The 12,113-nt window shown below is 50.8% G+C and overlaps 1 protein-coding gene and 1 non-coding gene across 2 annotated transcripts in view; one reads left to right on the forward strand and one right to left on the reverse strand.

The window, feature by feature from the left end:
• The window catches only part of LRFN2 (leucine rich repeat and fibronectin type III domain containing 2), a 176,362-nt gene that overhangs the window by 153,064 nt on the left and 11,185 nt on the right, over window positions 1-12,113 (forward strand). The gene's annotated exons all lie outside the window — the stretch shown is intronic.
• On the reverse strand, window positions 8,413-8,516 carry LOC140637424 (U6 spliceosomal RNA). The gene has a single exon (XR_012034542.1). It is a non-coding gene; the product is annotated as a U6 spliceosomal RNA (small nuclear RNA).

Raw genomic sequence — 12,113 nt, forward strand, 5'->3', positions numbered from 1 at the left:
GTGCCCAGCAGTCCTTTCCCTCTGGCAGGGGCTGGAAGAAAGCTTCTGTCCTACAGTAAAAGAGAGTGGGTGGGAGCTGCCAGGAAAGTGCAAGTGCCAAGATTTAGACCCAAACCCTACTCTCCCGCATTCTGTCAAGGGGGGCCTACGAATAGGACCCCATCCAAAAATATTTCCTTTGTAGAAGATCAAAGGGCCTGAAATTCCACCAATAGAGATGCACTTCTTTGCACTCACCATAGGCAAAAACCTAGGTGATGCTGAAGTGGTTTCCTCTGGGACTGATCGACAGAGGATGTGGGTCTGATAGGGGCCACAGTAGAGGTCCCAACAGCAGGAGGAGGGAGGTGGCCAGGGAGAGTCATAAGGTGACCTCAAAGCCAGTTTCCCTGTGTGGACGTATTGCCAAGGACTCGAGAGATCTCAGGGAGAGGGAGGGAAAGCCAAGGTCTTGGGACCGGTCCAGCTATTTATTTGTCACAACTCGGATTCTGTTCTTCTGTCTACGTGAGCATAGTTCTTGCTACTCTCACAGACCGGAAAAGGTTCAGAGTCAGAAAGGAACAGTTCAAGGTCATCCAGACCAGCCTTCCCCTTTCTTTGTGAATCCTCATCATGCCCACTACTCTCTCACCTATCACCCCCACCGCCCCCCCCACCCTTACCCCTTAGGGTATTAGCTGGCCCTACGTAGGAGTAACTGCCACACACAAGAAACTATCCCCTCCTTTTTTCCCCCTAGATCCCCAACTACTGTTGGATGCTCTAGCTGAAAAGATTTTCCTTATTACAGGCCTCTGAATTCATCTGCCTCTACTTCCTGCCCTTCCATTCTGCCTTCATCCTCATCAAGAAGAAAATGAATATGTTTGTTTCAAAATATGTCCATTTAATGTTTGCAGATAATTCTCATGGCTCTCCGAATGCTATTTTTTTTTAATTTTTTCCAGATTCAACATCTTCCTTCCGTGCCTTCTTCCCTTTCTTGCCTCTCACCTTTAGTCACTGAAGAGGTGTTTATTTCATGCTGCTAGGGTCAGGTCTGGGCCACTCACAGGGAAAGCGGCCAGTCATAGGGCACCCCTGCCCTCCTGCAGCTCACATTTCCCAGGGAGGTAGACTTAAAGGACTCCGTACTTGTGTGGTACCTGATTCAGTTACTACAGCTGGGATGAGTGCTGTGCAAGCAGCAGAGCAGGTCCTGGAAAGGTCAGGGAGGTCTTTCTGGAGGAGGTGACCCAGAAGGTCAAATAGAAGCTCTGTCAGCGAAGAGCCACAGGAGGCATTTCAGGTAAAGGGCTGGCGTGCTTGTCTCTGGAGCAAGAAGGGAGGGAGTGTGCGTTCTATGGTGCATCTCTTGCTTCCTTGCCTTGGAAGCGTGCCAGGTTGTGTGGTCCCTCTGTGTGGGGGGCATCCAGTGGGCAGTATGCTGGATGTGGCCTGGCCAGCCCAAAGTGGACGGAGGTAGCACCCCCTCACCTGAAGTATGATCAGTTCTTTTGGCTCCTGGCGTCCAAGTCCCACGCAGACTGGATGCCCCTAACAAAGCTGCTCCTTTGACATTTTTCTGAGACCATCACACACACACCCTGCTCCTCCCTAGACTCTTCCCAAGATAGAATGACCCCAGGGCCACCAGGCAGCTCTGTGGGCATGCCTCAGTTACACATCACAACCAACCGTCCCGGGGTCCAGGGCCTCTAGCTCAAACCTTACTGATCTCTGATCTGCCACAAAATAGTTTAAAAAATTTTACTTGTCTCATTTTATGTTTTTATGTGGCAAGTCATCTCACATCTTTGGTTAGAAGTAAGTGGATTATAAATCACGAAACCAATTGATGGAAATGAGGTCAAAAGTGCCAAATAAATGTGGGTGTTTTTTTTTCTCCAATAATGATGATGATAATAAGAACCAACCTTTTGGAGAAATTCTTGTGTGCCAGGTACTATTCCAGTGGTTTCCATTTATAAGCTTATTTAATTCTTTCAACATCTCGGTGACAAAGGTCCTGCTGTCAGAGGGCTTTTACAAATGAGAAAACCGAGGCACAGAAAGGCTAAGTAGCTTTCCTGAGGTATCCTGCCTGGGATTCAAACCCAGGTGGGCTGGCTCCAGGATCTGTGCCTCGGTGCCTTAATAATACGGAGCTAGTGTTTGAGCACTTGCCTAGTGCACCTTGCTGCACCAGGCATGCGCCAGCCACTTGAAAGGCAGTTGCTTACTATTACGCCCCCTTTCCGGGGTACGAATCTCCAGGATCAGAGAGGGTAGTTAAGCTGCCCCAGGCTCCCCAGCTTGGAAGTGACAGAGCCAGCATTCAAACTCAGGCCTGCCATGCTCCAGATAGCTCCTGACCACTCTTCTTCCTCCCAAGACAGGAGGTAGGGTAGAGAGGAGTCAGATGGATGTCTTGGGGTCACAGGTAGTATCTTCAAACTGTGGCTGGTTCAGTAGGTCAGGGTTGTGAGTTCAAGCCCCATGTTGGATGTAGAGCTTACTTCAAATAAATGGATAAGAAAAAAACTACAAACCAATGACCCCATTTCCCTCCTGGATCATCCCGTTCCAAGCCACCTAATCTTTTAACAAACCCAGAACCATCAGCCCGCTGCCACTCAGAACCACCATGAGGGGAAAGGGGAACACATCCCCCCCCCCCCCGACATGTAAAGAGGAATCAAGGGAAGGCAGCGGGGTGCCATAAAGAGGGATCTCAGCCAGACAAGTAGAAGTTTGGGGCAGTGATGGTGATGTCTAACAAACAAAACCGTAGCTTCTTTGAGAGCAGAAGGAGGCCCTGGCGGTATCAAGAGCCTGGAGGATTTCATGTGAGGCCAGGAAGCTGATGCATGCCCTTCACCCCTTCTCCAAGCTGAGAAAAGTGATGGCCATTCCCTGGGGCGTTCTGATGTATAACTTGCCAATTGAACCGTGGCTCCTTGGCCTCCCCATCACTGCCTCCTCCCAGGACTGAAATGAAACGTGGGTCACGGGTTCAATCCTAGTGATGGGGTGTACTCAAGAGAGAGAGAGGAGATTTATGGCTTGGTCTCTGCCCTTAATGAGCCATCATCCCCCAGAGCCACCGTGGCCACTGCCTTCCCAGCCCGGTGAAGCCCAGAACCAGTGCTGCGGGGCAGGCGGGTGTGCAGGGCCGGAGGATGGTGCCATGAATCTCTGACAGCCACAGGGCTCCCTGGCTCATGGACATCCGGCGGAGGGAGCAGCCGATGGATCACAGCTGGGCTCTTGACCTTGAGTCTTAAGCAAAGTGAAGAACAAAAGGTCATATTTGTTCCATCAGAGCCACAGGAGCTATAAAACATCTGAGTGTGAATAAAGACAGTGGTAAATCACTCATCGCTCTTGGGAACTTGGGTGATCACTTGGCTGATCTGTCTTCTGGCCCCATCACCCACTGGACAACCTGGGGATCGGTGTGCTCAGAGATAGGGAACTCCAGGGGACCCCTGGAGTGGTGCTCTCCCTGGAACGCAGAGGTGCCAAGAATTGCTGAGATTCATAGGCTCCTAGAATGTAAGATGTCTCTCACTGCAAATGTGACCTTCTCAAGGAGGTTTCCCTGGCCACCCCACTTAGAGAGCTGAGCCTGCCCTCCCCACGCCAATGCTTTTACCTTCTTTTGACCACCTATGCTTTTATTTTCTTCCGTTGCATGTTCCATTTTATGACACAATCATTTAACAATTATGTGTATTATTTATTTTCTGCCCCCTGCCACCCAGAATGTCAACTCCACAAGGTAAGGACTTGTGTCTAGGGGTCACTGCTGTATCATCAGTACCTAGAGCAGCACTGGCATATAGCCGGTGCCCCAATAACATTATGGGGATGAACAGACCAGCCTGGAAAGACCTTAGAAATGGGCTAATCCCAACCCCTCTGTGTGCCCAGGAAGAGCAGAGACCCAGACAGGGGGCATAGGACTTGTCCTGGGTCATACAGACTCTTAGGGGTTGCCAGGCTAGGAGAAGAATCCAAGCATCCAAATCCTAGGCCAGAGCTGGGGTCCTGTGTGGTCTGAACTGCAGCCACACCTGTCAGAGGTTGTGCTTGCGGTCACATTCCACTAACCACCTATAGGATCAGGAGCTGACGGCCCAGGTGGACAACCCGGGTCCTCCTTGCTTCCTGTATTGATTTTTGAAAAAAGGTTATGAATATAATGATAACTAATTTCCTGACCCAAAGGGAGTCTAATAATATGGGATCCAGGACTGTGGGAGGTTAGGGACTTTTTACAAGGTGGGTAGGAGGACAGTAAGAAGTGTTTATTGAGCACCTTCCCCTCGGGTGACCACCAGTGTGTGGGTCCTTCACACGGATCACTCATTTTGCTCTGACTCCCAGCTGTGATGGAGTGTAATAATAATAGCCAACATTTATGGAACTATGTGCCAAGCACTGTTCTCAGGGCTTTTAGGTATTCATTCATTTAATCTGCCCTGACAACTCTATGAAGTGGAGAGCTTCTATTATTGTCCCCATGTTACAAATGAGAAACCAGAGGCAAATATGCCAGAATATAAATGCTTCCATTCTGGGTGCTTGGGATGCATCAGTGAACAAAACAACTGAGGATCCTTGTCCTCATGGGGGAAGCAGGCAACGAGCACAATAAATGAGTAAATCATCTAGGTATGGGAAGGCAGTAAGTGCTATGCAGGGTACAGCAGAGCATGGGAAGGGGCTTGGGGCAGTGATAAGGTGCAAGTTGAAACAGGGCGGCCCGAGTGGGCCTTCCTGAGAAGCGGAGGCCTTCTGGAGGCTTGTAGGAGATAAGCCAAGAGGATGTCTGCAGGAAGGGCATTCCCGGCAGGGGGAACAGCCAGGGTCAGGCCTTAAGCCCAGAGCTCGTCTGAGGAGCAGTGAGTGGCCTGGGTGGCTACACCTGAGAGCGAGGGGCAGAGTCTAGGCAATGGGGCAGGGAGGGAAGGGGGCCAGAACGGGGGGGGGGGTGCTTGCAGATCCCCTCAAGGACATCTTCTCAAATGCTCTGACTCATTGAAATGCTCACCTCATTTAAATGCTCACATATGCTCACGGCCTCAAGCCAACACCCTCTTCTCTGCTAACACACTGAGGGTGCTTCGCACATCAGCCAATAGCCCCACACTCAGGCACACATTGGCCAGTTGACACACACACACACACACACACACACACACACACACACACACACACACCAGCCAATGGATGCACATTCACATGTTCACACTGGCCAGTAAACGAACACTTACACAGCCACCCCTCCAGAAGCTTCATCCTCCAACCTACCTGTGTGTGAGGAAGAGGGGCGGGGGGGGGGGCTCATCAGCCTTGCTCCATCTGCAGCCCAGCATGGCTTCTCCACAGCTGGACCAGGAGAAGGAGGAAAGCAAGCCAATTCCTGGGGCTTCAGACCCATGCACCCTAATAAACAATACTGGAGAGACTCCCAGAACATTATAAACCTGAGTCTGTAATGTACTCACACGTGATGTTCCCACATGATTACTCTCATAGAAGAAGATCACAGACACACATGGCCATCCTCCAGGGACACCAAAGTGCATTTGGTGGCTCTATTCTGTGCTTGTTGCCTCCACGGGAACTATTGCTCCAGGACTGGGTGGGTGGGAGGTACTCGGGAGGGAGAGGATAGTAATCCTGCTATTTGTAGGTATTCCCAGGTAGATCCAGGACGGGGCACCTCTAGACCAGGCTGGCCTCACCTGAGAGCTCCTGGCCAATGAATAAGTCCCACAGTAAAGTTCATCTTCTCAGCACTGAGCCCCTGACCCCCAAGACGACCTACCAGTGCCCCCAGAACACTCACCTTCTGCTGCCATAAGAGCTCCTGCAGGGGCATGGGCCAGTGGCATGGTGTTAGTGTTCTCTATGAAAAAGATGGTAATGATGAAGATCAATAGACAGATACATAGAGATAGATGGAAAGAGAGAGAGAGAGAGAGAAAGAAAGAAAGAGATGATGGAAATGATAAAGTAGGTAAGCATTCACTATATTCATACATGATCTATTGAGTATATATCGTATATCAGCGTTTTGCATACATTATTTCTAATCCTCATGTGACCTTGCAATTTAGATTTGCAAACAGCTTTTACAAACAAGAAGACTGAAATTCTGGGAAGTTAAGTAACAGGGTAGAGATTAGGCAGCCAGTAAGTTGTGAGTCAGGATTTGAGCTCACAGCCCCAAGTCACATGGATGCCAAATCCTAGGTGCTCTCAGGGTTGGGAACCTAGGGCCTGAGCTCCCACAGCCCTTTGCTGGCTGTACCCCACCTGCCTTCCTCCTGCTTCTCTCTGGCTCCTGTCACCCCTCCTCTGGTGATACTCTTGTGGAATTCTAGAATGTCAGAGATGGGCATTGAAGCACAGAGAAGACAAGTAGCTTGCCCAAGGCCACACAGCAAGTCCATGACAAAGCCTGGAGCCTCATCCAGCCAGCCTGGATCTGAGGGTATTTGATGGATGGGGACCGCTCTGTTGCCCCATCCTCCCTCCCACTTGGCTGAGCACAGTAGCCCTCCCACTGTGTTGAGGTCTCCCTCCAGAGCTCATTCTCTTCCTCCCCCCAATTAGTTCCTTCCCAGCCACCCCGCTTGTGAGAGGCAGAGGTGTCCAGGGGAGGATCAGCAGAAACACAGTCCAGAGAAGTGCTGAGCAGGCTCCTCCAGCCCACCAGCTGGAAAGGAAAGTTCTCCACTGGGGGAGGTAGCAGTAGCATGGTGCTGCCACCTGGCCAGCCAGATGTCCTGCAGGCCACTCGGTCGTGGGGTCCAGCCTCCAGGCACACAGCTTGGAGCAACCCTCAAGGAAGAACCAGGAAGTTTCTATCACTGGTTTGTGCACAGCTGAGTGTGTCCCGCATTATAAAAATCAACACCTCACATTTGTAATCACTTTACCACTCCGTCCCAGGAGACTCACATCTTCCTAGGTTTGCCCAAGGGTCCTCTGGGGTAGGTAGCAGTATTATCAATCCCATGGGACAGACGGGAAAGCTGAGATTCAGAGGAGTAAGATATCCCTGTTCAAGACTGCTCAGCTAGCCAATAGTGGGGCCAGGAACAGAACCTGATCTCCAGATGCCGAATCCAAACATCCTTATGGCTGCTTTCTATTGCACATACATGTCCTAAGCACAGTACCCAGGACTGAATGAATATCGTATTTAATATACACAACGATAACATGTGTTCAATAATATTAACCCATTTTACAGGCAGGAAAACTGAGTAAGGCTTGGAGCTGTGATGTGAAGTGACTTACCTACACTGCACGGTCAGTGTATTTTTTCCACATAGCACAAATTCCACCTAGGGAGTGAGACAATTCCCTTCTTCAAGGAGCTTCTCATCAGACAGAGAGAGGGGATTAAAACTGGGGGGAAAGGCAGGACCCCAAAACTCATCCATGAAATGAATGAGGACTTCATTTCATCTTGATTTCTTCTATCAAGGGTCAGCGTCACCTTCCCCAACATTGTCAAAACAGAACCTGGTGTTTCCTGCCCAGGCATCTTGCTGAGCGTTTAGCACACTTGACCTCATTTCATCCCGAAAGCGTTCCTACAAAGCAGGGACTAGCATTCCTACTTAAGTCAGGCAGAAAGGGTGACATAATCCACCTGGAGTCAAAGTGGGAACTGAACCCAGGCCCAGCCAACACCACAGTGGATACCGTGATGAACCACCATGTGTTTCCTTCTGCAACCTCTTTGCACACATTTGAGTCACGCCAAATTCTGCTCTGGAGTTGCCCTGTTCTTCAACCATCAGGACAGATGTAGAAGCCCACCGCCAGGCCCGGCACCACCGTCTCCCACCCAGGCTCCTCCCCAAGTGCTGCCCACCATCCCTGGTCTGACAGGGCCGATGGAGCCCGGGGACCACGGAGCCAAGAAGGCCCTGCCAGTGGTGACCTCGCCCGAGTGTGCATCAGCTACACGGACTTGGCAGATTTGTTTCCAACACCCTGTCTTCGTCCTACCCTCCTGGAAGAATTTGCTTTGTGAGGGCATTTAGCAGGGGGGCATTTGTGTGTGTGTGTGTGTGTGTGTGTGTGTGTGATACACATGAGATTGATGATTTTCAGCATTTTTCAGTGTGCAGTTCAGTGACATGAAGTACATTCCCGTTGTTGTGCAGCCACCCCCACCCATCATCCCACATTCAAACTCCGCACCCATCAAACACCGACTCCCCTTCCCCTCCCTCCAGCCCCTGACAGCCGCCCTTCTACTTGCTGTATCTATGAACTTGACCACTCTCAGTGCTTTAAGAGGAATCATGCTGTATTTGTCCCTTTGTATCTGGCTTATTGCACTTTGCAGAATGCCCTCAAGGTTCACCCATGCTGTAGCCTGTGTCAGAATTCCATAAAAATATGGACTGCTCCATGAATTTTCATGTCCTCCTTGTGCAAGGGCTGTGCTAATCTCTCTATCATCCCAATTTTAGTATATGTGTAGCTGCAGCAAGCACTGTGATGACATTTTTAAGGAGATGGGTACCACAGGTGACTTTGCCCCTGGGTGGCGCCCCCATGAAATTATGGATCTGTCAACCAGGGGAGCTGTCCAATCAGGTGGTGAGGTGCATCATTGGGTGGCACGGACCTGGGGCCTGCTGATTGTTCTGGTGAACGCAGCTGGTGGGGAATCTTTACTTTGAACACTCCTGTGTTTACAACGAGGTATAATTGGTCTGACACCTTCTGTGTTTTTTCTGTAAGTGATGACTTGTTAGTGAGCAAGCTTTTCTCAGCTCCTCAAGGAGATAAAAGGCAACTATCATCGTCATCATCATCTTCACTGAGGTACCAAGTGGCCCTGGGAAGGGAGTGGAAGGGGCGGCCATGCTCATCCCACTGCATTTAATTTTTCACACTCACACAGGAGGTTGACACTGCTATCCTCATCTCACACGTGAGCAAAGAGGTTCAGAGACAGAAAATGATCCGATCCGGAGTCACACAGTTGGGGGCGGAACCGGCCTTCAAAGAGAGACTTCTGCTTGATTCTAAAACCCACACTTTTTCCTCTGAGACATGCCAACCCAGTCCTTGGGGGCTGGGAGCTAAGGACAAGTAAACACTGAGAAAAGTTTCGCATCCTTGGAGACTTGGATGAAGGGAGAAAGAAAGTTAAAGGCACACACCGAGAGAGGCCTGCCGTGCGCTGGGGAGCTTGCCTGGGTCAGCTGCAGTGGCAAAAAAACAAGCCGGCAATGGGAGAAATGCTCCTCTAGGGGAACACAATGGGAACAACAGGGCTTAATAGCAACCCTGGGGAAATCACAGGGCATTTCCATTGACTGCATGCTCAAGCGTGAGCCACCAATGGGATGCTGCTTCCAGAAAGTTCAGTGAGGTCTTGGGCACGAGTAGGGGAGGCTCAGGAGAAGTCTGATGTCTGATTGGGGGATAGTGGGATCTGACTCCATTCTCTGTCCCCAGACTGCCCTAGAGAGGAGGGCTGACCACAAACTGGCCTGTGACCGGAGGGGAGCAGCTGGGGGGCAAGTGAAATTGGGGCTGGAGGAAATGTTGGAAGGAATGGGAATGTTAATTCTGGAAAAGTGGAAACCAAAGGTGGGATGGGAGAGCTACCGCACAATCTGAGAGCAGCACCAATGTGTCCAGACAAACAAACCAACAAACCAGCACCTTGTTCTGTGTCCCCATGGGGTTGGCTTGGGGCATGTGGGAGCAAGCGGCAGCTCTCAGGCCACGGCCCCATGTGAGCCGGGATTGTCTTCCATACACACTGGGGGTTGTGCAAAGCTGGATCGGCTGCCCGGCCTGTCCCTGACCTGTGTGAGCGTAGTACTGACAGCTAGAGGAGCCTGTTGCAGGGGGACCTGTGCCCCTCTCAAGTGGCATTCCTGAGGTCTGAGTATGGAGATGCCAGAGGAGGTGGACAGACTAGCAGACACTGGGGAATCAGCCAGACAAGTGCCTGGACTGCTGGGTGTCAGGTACCTGGCCCTGCACTGGGCCCCATGCCTGCCTCTCTAGTGGGAACTGAATCTAACTTCATGCCTGCTGGGTTCATCGCTCGGCCCTGCCTTGGGACCAGAGGACACCCTGGGTCACCAGCTAGCTCTGCTGGACCCTCACTAGGGACCAGGCACCATTCACATGACAGGTGTTGATTCATTTAATCTTACAATGACCCTGTGAGGGAGGCTCTATCATCCATCCCCATTGACAGAGAGGTTGAGTGGCTTGTCTAAGGTCACACAGCCAGTAAGTAATGGTGCCGGGCTTTGAACCCTCATGACCCAGGACCAGAGCTCTCACCCTGACCTCCTGGCTTTGTCCTCTCCATGAAGGAGCACCGTGGAGCAACGGACTAGCACTGTTGTTCCAGCCAAAGACGGGGCCTGGCAATTGCCCACATCCTTGCCAGGCAGCTGGATGTGCCATGCTTCCTGAGTCAGGGAGCAAAGGAAAGGTCTTGGCAGGTGAGATCAGACCCTTACCTATCACCAGGTAAGCCTTTACTCTGGGGAGGTGAGCACAGAGGCACCCTGCTGGGGCGTGGCTCACCTTGGCCCAATTTTAGTCATTTCTGCAATCACTCAGCCAGGGTTTAACTAACACTATCACCATGTGTCCTCTGAATAAAGCTTCTTATAGTCACATGGAGGGGTGGGAGGACACACATCCCTGCAGTGAGTGTTGCAGGCACCATGCCTCCCTGCCTGCCCAGCCAGGACCCAGGCACAGCACAGGTCTCCTCCTTTCTAGCTGGTGTGAGGCTTGCCAGCTACACATCCCCAAAGCTTACATTTCCACTGTAAGAGATCTGTTTCTTTTGGTTCAGCATCGCCAACTCCTTTATATAATAGATCCTCAAAGGAGTTTACTTTGTGCCAGACGCTGACCTGGGTTCCTGGTGAATCATGACTCATTTATGTGACCCTATAACGCACAAACTTATAAATGCCCCATTTTACAGAAATAGGGTATTTTAAGGTAACTAAGGCCCAGGCAGGTTAAGAGATTGTCCGTGGTAGGTTATTACAGCCGGTAAGCGGCAGAGCCAGTATTTGAACCCAGCAGGCTGGCTCCAGAGTCTGCTCATCACCACGACACTCGGCTGCCTCTGCACCTTCTCTTTCTTTCTAACAGTAGGTGTTCCTGGGAGGCGTGACATTTATCACCGGGATTGGATTTACCAGGGATTTTTCTTAATAGAGACTTACGCAACAGAAGTGTAACTAGTAGATGGGAAGTGGAAAAGCAGGAACGAGGATTTAGAAACAGAGAACCAGAGGGGAGCTCAGAACCTCAGATTGGCAAGGCAGAGAACCAGAGCACTCCAGGGGCAGAGGAGCTTGAGCCAGGCCCAGGGGAACCCCGCAGAGACCCCACTGAACCTGAGGTCCGAGGTGAAGCAAGAAGAACGAAAAAGATGAAGCTGTCCAAAGTCACTGAAAGATCTTGTGGGGAGAAAGAGAACTCAGAGTCCCTCTAGAAACCTCTAGGAGTGGTCCCTGAGCTGGTCAGTGTTCCTCAGCCTGGCCCCATCCGTTTCGGGTGCCAGGGCTCACACAGGAGAGGACCTACCTGCTACTGGAGTGCTCAGCATGCCCTGAAAGAGCCCTGTCCAACAGGACTCTGGGACGTTGGGGGTGCTCGGCGGCTGCCCTGTCCCGTGTGGTAGCTTCTAGCCACATGTGACTGGCGTGACTGGGGAACTGAATGTTTAGTTTGATTCCATTTTAATTAATTTGAAGTTAAATTTAAATAGCCACATGTAGCTACTGTTAGGTGGTGCAAATATAGAACATGCATTTCCTTCACCTGCCCAGCAAATGTTTTTAAGGGCCTACTTTGTACCAAATGTTGTTCTCCAGGCTGAGGAAATATCAGTGAACAAAACCGGCAAAAAAACCCTGATCCCCAGAAGGAGAGCTGAGATGGCTTCTACTGCAAGGAGAGAATGCTAATTAATAGTAAGCATAGTAAATAAGCAAATGATAGCATCTTTCAGGGAATAAAAGTTGAATGCGGGAAAGACAGACCAAGTCAGGGGCATGGGGGAGCCAAAATAGAGATGAGAGGAAGCCCGC

This window comes from Canis lupus, chromosome 7 (assembly GCF_048164855.1).
Source record: "Canis lupus baileyi chromosome 7, mCanLup2.hap1, whole genome shotgun sequence".
NCBI classification, from domain to species: Eukaryota; Metazoa; Chordata; class Mammalia; order Carnivora; family Canidae; genus Canis; species Canis lupus.